The following is a 9,313-nucleotide window of genomic DNA, read 5'->3' as shown; positions in this document are numbered from 1 at the left end:
ATTCTGGGGCTTCGTCTGACATACTTTGGACATGTTGCCAGGAGGGACGGGTCCTTGGAGAGAGACATCATGCTTGGGAGGGTGGAGAGACAGCGCAGGAGGGGAAGACCCTCTATGAGATGGATTGATTCAGTGACTGGGGTAATGGGGATGGGTGTGTCAGAGGCGGTGCGGTTGGCGCAGGATAGAGCAGGGTTTAGGGCTGTTGTGTTCCGACTATGAGTCGGAAACGACTCGACAGCACATAACAACAACAACAGCATAACAAGAAAAATACAATTGTAACTATTAAAAAGGCTTAAAAAAAGACTTTTTTAAAAACTTAACAAGGTAAAAGGTGTGAATTAAACTATTAAATATTATATTAAATCCAGTGCTGTTGATTTGATTCAAACTCATGATGACTTCCATTAAAATTCAAAGACTATAAATCTTTGCAAGAGGAGACTTTCCATCTTTTTCTTGTGAATTCTCTTCTTGCTTCTAAGCACTGACCGCTTCGATAGCAGTTCAACACATGAAAGGCTATGCTACCAAGGCTCTTTAGGAAAGCATGTTGCCATCCAATGAGAGATTGCCTTCAAGTTGGAACTGACTCATAGTTGACCCTCAAATGGGTTTTCCAGAGATTGTAGATTTTTCTTTTTTTCTGCCCCCCCCCCCCCCGCAAAGTAACAGATGGGTTTGAGCCACCAGAATGGCACTGCTTTTGGGTTTGCCGTGCAATTTCCTATAGATTATTCCACCAGAACTTCCTCACTATGACAAGAAATACTAATTTCGTTTGAGTATTACAATTGCAAAATTAAATATAAAATTTAAACAAAAGCACAGAGACAATGACAAACAGTAAGGAAAAAAAGTCTAATTTAATCTGTGAAATAGAAGTTCACTTTGAGATATTTCCAAAACAATCAAAAGAGAACTGTGAGTGAGATTTATGAAAAATGGAAGAGTAGAAAATTTGAAAGTGATTCATAATTCACATAATTTGTATATGAGTACAGAGGGAAAAAGGTCAGAAAAATATAAGAAAATAAAGTTGTAAGTAAAGAAATAGTTGTTTAGATCAACAGATTCTGCAAGTTAGGTATTAAGGTAAGATTTTCCTTGTTTGAATCAACTGCCATTATAAATATATTTTTAATTTTTATGATTCAGGTGAAAATTTATAGAAAAAATTGGTTTTTCCATTCAGCAAATCAGACTCACTTTTTTCCATAACAGTGATTACAATATCCACATCCATGATAATCAATCTCTTCACATTTCTTCCTTCAGTTTCCTGTTTGCATTTGTCTGTCTGTCTTTTGCCTATTTACCTTCTGAGATTTAACCTTTTTATCTAATATAGTTTATTATTCTAAGGTGAGCATTTCTCCCTCATTTTATTGATAATCACCCAATAGACCTGTCTGTTGTTTGTTGGAAAACAGAGTGATGGGATTAATTTCAGGTCCAATCTCGAAAAACAGCCAAATATCATAATCTCAGGTGTTCTACAAGTCATTATCAGTCCAGTAATCCTGGTGTTTTTGGTGGTTTTGCGTTTTAGTGCATATTTTTCTCTTATTGTGATTACTTTCAGAGTTCTCAGCGGTTAGAAATTAACACAGGAGAAAGATGGGACAACCTGCCTACACAAGGATTTATGGCTTTGGAGACCCTGTGAGGCAGTTCCACTCTGCTTACAGGGTGGCTATAAATTAGAATTTATTCAAGGACAATGTTCTTGTTGCTGTTTTGTGCCATCAAGTTGTTTGCTACAATAGGTAAGACTTAAATGTTTTTTTATGGTATTTTTATTTTCTTTTTTTTAAAGAGTCACAAAGTGATCACTACATTTCTCTTTTGTTCTGCAAATTTCTCCTGTGAGTTAACAAATGAAATATTTCTTAATACCCTTTGCTCTTATTGTTATACCATTTCCTGAAACTCACCTTCTCTGAACCAGTTCAGTGGCCTTAACAACTTCCAGGCTTACCAGTGCTCTTCCATTGGCATTTTACAAAAGGCTTTCATCTTTGCATTGGACCTTTTAGTATTTTCTCAGAGGATTCTTCCAGTTCTCATTTTAGAGCTGGTTGTTAGATGTTAGTTGCTAACCTTGCCTTTCTTCCTTTAGATTTATTTATGTATTTATTTATTGCATTTGCCAACCTAATTTTCTAGTTCTCCAACCAATATATTCTAGAACCATCTTTTGTTCTAGATTCAGTGTTCAGACTAGCTCAGCTCTGCCTTTACCCATCACTTAAATTCACTCTTGCTCAGGAAATACCAGATATGTTGTACACAGACCAGAAAGAAAAGTCTAAGTACTGATTCAGGAAACTATGTAAAAATCTGTGTTGTTATTTACTGTTGAATTAGAATCAACCCATAGCTGACCTCCCACAGGGGTTTTAGAGACAGTTTAATTGCACAGGAAGAAATTGCCTATCTTTCTCCCACAGAACAACTGGCAGATTTGAACTGTGTGCATTTGGGATGGCAGTGAGGCTCCTTACCACTAGACCACCGGAGTTAACTAGATGTCTCAGAGACAAAATATTTCTAGACAAAAATGATGATAAGTCCAAAACAAGAGTTAATAATAATTAGCCTTTCAAGACCATTTCAGAAATTTGTTTCAGACCCGTATTTAGAATTGTAATCATTACCAAAACTGAGATAAACCATGTTAGGAAATTTTTTTCCTAGCAATGGAAATAGCACAAGAAGTTCATCATACATTTTACAGAGAAGATGTTAATGGGATACTACACTTGAGCTGAAATTTTTCACTTGGGCACAATTTCTATTTTTTGGGGTCACAACAGAGTTAACTAGAATTTTAGAACAAAATTATCCAATTAAACTGAAGGGAACAGAAAATTAGCCTTAAATCAAATAAAAGTGTCTGGAAAGTATATGGTTCATGATTTCTTGATCAAATTATAGTAGTAAAATAAACTAAGGCTAAGATTTTAAGTAGCTATCTAATAGAATATTTGTTAATGTAGCACTAAATAATTGAAAGGAATGTTTTGACATGACAATATCCATTTCTCTCTTGAATTCTGTTAGTGAGGTTAACTATATAGTTTAGTGTCCATATATCGCATTTCTGAGGTATACCAAACTTGGTGATAACAGAACATCTTTTTACATTTTTCTGAACTTAAGATCATTTAATGGAAGGTTTCTTATGTGTAAGTTATGAGGAGTAGTGATTTTATTTGCTGCTATTCTGTGGCTTAAAAACACAGAAGTAAATTAGATATGTGGTTCTTCTCTGATTTGTTTAGTGCCTACTTGGATGTTTGAGGCTGAGAAGTCCATTATCATGATGGTGTCAGAATTTACCTATCTGGAGCTCCGATGTTTCTGGCATTTCTATCTCTCATGAAGTCATCTCTTTTCCCATGGACTCTCTAATGGTTTGACTTCTGACAACATGGAACTCAGATGTACTTCTTTCATGACAATTCTCTTTCAAAAATTGTTGTTGTTATATGACGTCGAGTTGCTTGCCACTCATAGTGACCCTATGTACAAGAGCCTTAAACTGTGCTATATCCTGTGACAACCTTATTTTCTCTGACACTCCTATCCTGATTACCCCAATCATTGAATCAATCCATCTCATCAAGAGTCTTCCTCTCTTGCAAGGTCCCTCCACTCTTCCAAACATGAAGTCCCTTTCCAAGGACCAGTCCCTCCTTGCAATGTGCCCAAAGTATGTCAGATGAAGCTTCAGAATCCATGCCTCTGAGAAGCAGCCTGGTTTCCCCCTCTCCAGGATGAACCTATTTGTTCTCCTAGCAGTTCATGGTATATTCAACACTCTTCTCCAGCACCACAGCTCAAAGGCATCAGTTCTCTTTCTAGCGTCCCTAGTCATTGTCCAGCTCTCTGACGCATAGCAAGCAATTACAAAGACTAAATCAGGCACACCTTAGTCTCCAGATTGATGTTGTTGTTCTTCAGTACTCTGGAGAGGTCCCTCACAGCTGACTTTTCCAGTGCAATTTGTCTCTTGATTACCTGGCTGCAGGTACCAAGAGTGTTGATTGTGGAGCCAAGCAAACTAAAACTGTTAACAATCTCAATCTCTTCATCATCCATAATGATGCTGTCAATTGGCTCAGTGGTGAGAACCTTTGTTTTCTTGATATTGAGCTTCAATCTGTATTGAAGGCTGCAGTCTTCTGCAGCAAGCACTGCAGCAAGCGTTTCAGGTCCTCCTCAGTTTCTGCAGCAAACGCTTCAGGTCCTCCTCAGTTTCAGCAAGCAGGGTTGTTGTCATCTCCATAAGAAAGGCTGTTTGATGAATCTTCCTCCAATCCTGATGGCATATTAAAAAATTAGGAATAAAAAAAAGTGACTCTTCAGAAACCTGTACAGTGTCACTGGACATTGGGCAAAGTAGTCCCAAAGCCCACCTGAATTCAAGAAACTGGAATAAAAGATTTCAAATGACAAAATCATGCCATGCAGAGCTGTTAGATAAGAGATATTTTACATCCATTCTTGAAAATACAAACACTATCAACTCCAATGCAGGAATGAATGGCATCTTATAAAGAAAAAATTTAAAAAAATTAAAAATCAACATTTATTCATGACAAAATATCTCAGCTAAATTAACTAGGAAAAAATAAATGGATTTCTACAGGTTATTATCAGATATAAGTTTATATGACCATCTCCACAGCAAAGGATGAAGTCTCAGAAATAGCTTCTACAAAGCAATGGTAATTCAAACACACCAAACTGCTTTGTAGAGAGAAAAATGTAACAGCTTTCATTAAGATGTGCACCTTTGGAAATTCAATTGAAAAGTTCTGCTCTATCCTGAAGTTGAAATTAATTGATTGATGATTAGTTTGATTGATTGGTACCAAAGATGTGTGAAACAAAACAAAATTGATTGTTACTTTTAATTAACATCAAGGTTTTTTATCACCATAAACTGGAACTTGTTATAATTAATGTAATCAATAACAGTAGTCTTTATATACCTATAAAATTTTCTTTGATTGTATGTGATAAATATATTTACTGCAAAAACAACAACCACCACAAAACAGAGCTGACAAGGCTGCTAAGGTGCAACTGAACACTTTGTGAGATTTGTTTCCTTGGTTTTAAAACTTTGTTTCATAGACCATTCTCATTATTTGCTTAATATAATTTCTAATGCTTCTATCTCTAGAAAGTATCCTTATTATCCACAAAACAACAATTTATTTAACTTGGGTCTGCAATCAACCCCCATGATAGTAGCAGTCAGAAAAATGAAAAGATGTGTTTCATTGGAGAAGTCTGTTGTCAAGGACCTCTTCAAAATAGTAAAGAGCAAAGACATCAGTTTAGAGACCAATATATATGCCTAATCCAAGTCATAGTATTTTCAGTTGCTTCCTATGAATCTGAAAATTGTATAATGAGTAAGAATGACTGAAACAAATACGATGCCTTTGAATTGTGGCAATGGAGAAGAGTACTGAATATGCCATGGACTGCCAGAAGAACAAATAATATCTTGGAGGAAATACAGCCTTGTTACTCCATAGAGGCTAGGACAGTGAAACTCTTTGGGCACATTGTCAAGAGGGGGCATATATATAAACGAGTATTGTTAACAGCTTTAGTTTGCTTGGCTCCTCAGTCAACACTCTTGGTAACAGCAGCCAGGAAATAATGAGGTAAATTGCATTGGGAAAGTCAGCTATCAGGAACCTCTCCAGAGTACTGAAGAGCAAAGACCAAGGTGTGCCTGATCCAGGCCATAGTCTTCTTAATTGCTTGTTATGCATCAGTGAGTAGGACAGTGACTATGGATGATAGCAAGAAAATTGATGCCTTTGAGTTGTGGTGCTGGAGAAGAGTGTTGACTATACCATGGACTGCTAGAAGAACAAATACGTTTGTCCTGGAGAGGTTGAAGCCCGAAAGCTCCTTGGAATCAAGGATTCTGAAGCTTCATCTGACATATTTTGGGCATGTTGCAAGAAGGAACTGGTCCTTGGAGAGGGACATCGTGTTTGGGAGAGTGGGGGGACACTGCAGGAGAGGAAGACCCTCGATGAGATGGATTGATTCTGTGATTGTGGTAGTGGGAGTGAGTGTGTCGGAGATGGTGATGTTGGCACAGGATGGAACAGTGTTTAGGGCTCTTGTACATAGGGTTGCTAAGAGAGCAAGCAACTCAAAGGAACATAACAATAACAACAACATATTACCCAAAGTTAATATTATTTTGCATTTAGTTGGATTCATGAAAGCATGCATAAGTAATGTGTCTGTATATTTTGGTGAATTATACATATATAATATATAATTATATATGATGTTTATATATAATATTTTTGTAAGTAAGAGTGTCATCTACTTACTTCCTAAACAACATGCCTTTGGAAACTCTATGAACTTTAAGAAATGACCATACCTCTAGAAAGGCTTCAGATTTTTTGTTCATAGGGTCGCTATGAGCTGTGCTCGACTTGACAGCAATCTATAACAACAACAACAACAACAAAAATATATAATATTAGCACTGAGATGAAACAGATTTTTTCAGATGGATTTTTTATAATTGGTAACTTTGTTTTAACCGCAGTAACTCAATAAATCTTTAAATGCATGGCCTACTTTCAAGGTCAATAGTAGTATTTCTAGTAAATGAGGTCCTAACTACTAAATGTGTAAATAATTATACAACTATTATCATATTTCAAAAATTTTTAATTATCGTTCTCATGGAGGAGAAAATTTGTCCAATATTTTGTCTTAATAAGTGATGTCTTAGTTATCTGGTAATGAGAAAAATCCTTTGGTCCATGGTAACTGCAAAGTCTCATTTTAATCCATTTTATGCTCTCATCTTTTTTTTTTTTTAAAAAAAAAGACCTTATATTAACAGCACTTGCTGATTTAAATCCCACGTGGTCTAGTTCTCACATCCCTAATGTATTAATAATAAGCAAAATGATATAACAAGAGGTGGTAGAAGACCAGAGGTAAATAAAGGAAATGGATAATCTCAAAACTAGACAATTGAGTGTTGATATTTCCAAAGCTGTAACAACTAAATCTTTCCTTTCATTGAGAGAAACTCTGACTTCTTCTTAAAGTTGAGATACATTTTAAGTGATGATGAATACAGAAGAAATCTTATAAAATTATATGTTTAGAACTCAAAGCATTCTCTCAGCCTATTTCGATCTGTGGTCTCATTTAAGAAGTGAGAAAATTGAGATTCATAGGAGTTACATGATCCTGTTATAATCAAGGTACTTAGCAATTACTCACTGGATATTTCTTCTAATCGATTTTTAGAACATACGCCATTAACTCTTATACAGTTGTCTTTATTATGTCTCTTCTGACACTGCAATTTCTTTGCTTTTTAAGACTCTTATCCCACAGTGTAGTGTTAGCCTAAGAGTTGACTTTTTTTAGCCATTAGTTAGTCACCTTTGGTCTCCAGCTATCTTAACTGCAGGCATATGGTCTTGCAAATCAGTATGGTTCACAAATCAGCATCAGCTTTGGGACTAGGGAAAGTGAGCAGCAAGACTTGAGGTGAGCAAGGCTTGTGGCAGCAAGACTCTTGTGAGAGGGAGGCTCTAATGGTAGAGAGACTGCAGCAATGCTGTGGACTAACAGCGGCAAGGTGTGACCTGAGGCTTCTTGCATTTGTACTGGTCACAGTGGATTTTTGTTGTTCTTCCTTTGATGATGAATAGAAAAGCAGTTTCCTGAATTGGAACCAGAGTCTGGACTGAGGAGTTGTGCATTGGCACTGTTGGGCTAAAACATGTACTTATTTTGAGTGATATTCTTTTTCTCCCCACTCTCCATCTTCCTTTCCTAATAAATCCCATTGTTAGCACTATAACTGTGAGTCTGTAAGTCATCAATGAATAAACAAACTTCTTGCTCCATGTGGGTCCCTTGAGGAACCATGGGGATGTGCTACTTGCTTCTCATCTGCTTTTTGCTATTGGATGGTGAGGGGCTGTGTTATTCTTACTCCCCTCTGCTCTTACAGAGGCCATTACGCATGGCCCAGTGCCCTTGTGGCCCATTTTCTTCTTTTTTTATTCAGTTGTAATTTTATTTATTTTTTATTTTATACTAGTTTATTTACAAAATTCAATTTCATTGTTTTTGAGAACAAATTGTTTCAACTTCCATTACCCCTCTACCCATCAAATTGTATAATCCCAAGATTAATTCCCTAACCCCCTTCATATCCTCATCTCTCTGTTTCTACCTTTTCCACTCCTCTTTGATCCTTATAGTCATTCTACAGTGATGGTTTTTACAATATTTATCCTTGTGGGATTGAGTTCGTTCACTCAGCATAAGATTCTCCAGTCCCTCCCAAGTTAGGGAATAATTTACAAAATTATTGCTCCTGCATACTATATAGTATTCGATTGTGTGAATGTACCATAATTTCTCGATCCATTCTATTGTGTTTGGACATTTGGGCTGTTCCCATGTTCTTGCGATGGTGAATAATGCTGCTGTGAACATTGGTGTACAAATCTCAGTTTGTGCCTCAGTTTTCATTTTCTCAGGATGTATTCCAAGAGGTGGAATAGCTGGGTCATATGGAATTTCTATGTTCAGGCTTTTGAGGAAGTGCCAAACTGCCTTCCAGAATGGTTGTGCGCCTTTATAATCCCACCAACAATGTACAAGAGTTCCTTTCTCGCCACATCCACTCCAACATATATTGCTTGCTGCCCTGTTAAACTTTGCCACTGTTTCTGGAGTGAGATAGTATCTTATTGTGGTTTTGATTTGTGTCTCTCTTATTGTCAGTGATTTGGAGCATTTCCACATGTGTCTGTTTGCCATTCAAATATCTTCCTTTGTGAAGTGCAAGGTATAAAGAGACTGCCAAATACAACCAGAAATGCACAATCTGAAGAGGATAAAATTGATGCTTGGAACCTTCTAAAGATTAAATTCATGTGTGCATCAAAAACTTTTTCCAACAGTGTGAAAAGAAAACCTACAGACTGGGAAATAATATTCAGTAATACCATCTCAGACAAGAGTCTTTTTTTTTAAGGTGGACAAAGTATTTTATTTTGTGCATGCAAATACATGTCAAGTACTGCAAACTTTTCCCATCAATTTTCTCTCAAACACTGAAAATCATGATGCTCTATTCTGTGAACAGCCAAAGCTAATTATCTCTTCACTTCAGTGCTACAGCAAAAACACACAGAATTCACTCATTGCTATTCACTATCATCACAACCCTCACTGTTCCGTCTCTGCCCTCCCCCCATATGCAAACCTTATA

Source organism: Elephantulus edwardii, unplaced genomic scaffold, assembly GCF_000299155.1.
Source record: "Elephantulus edwardii isolate Elephantulus edwardi_28Jun2011 unplaced genomic scaffold, EleEdw1.0 scaffold00010, whole genome shotgun sequence".
NCBI classification, from domain to species: Eukaryota; Metazoa; Chordata; class Mammalia; order Macroscelidea; family Macroscelididae; genus Elephantulus; species Elephantulus edwardii.
This window is presented reverse-complemented; position numbering follows the sequence as displayed.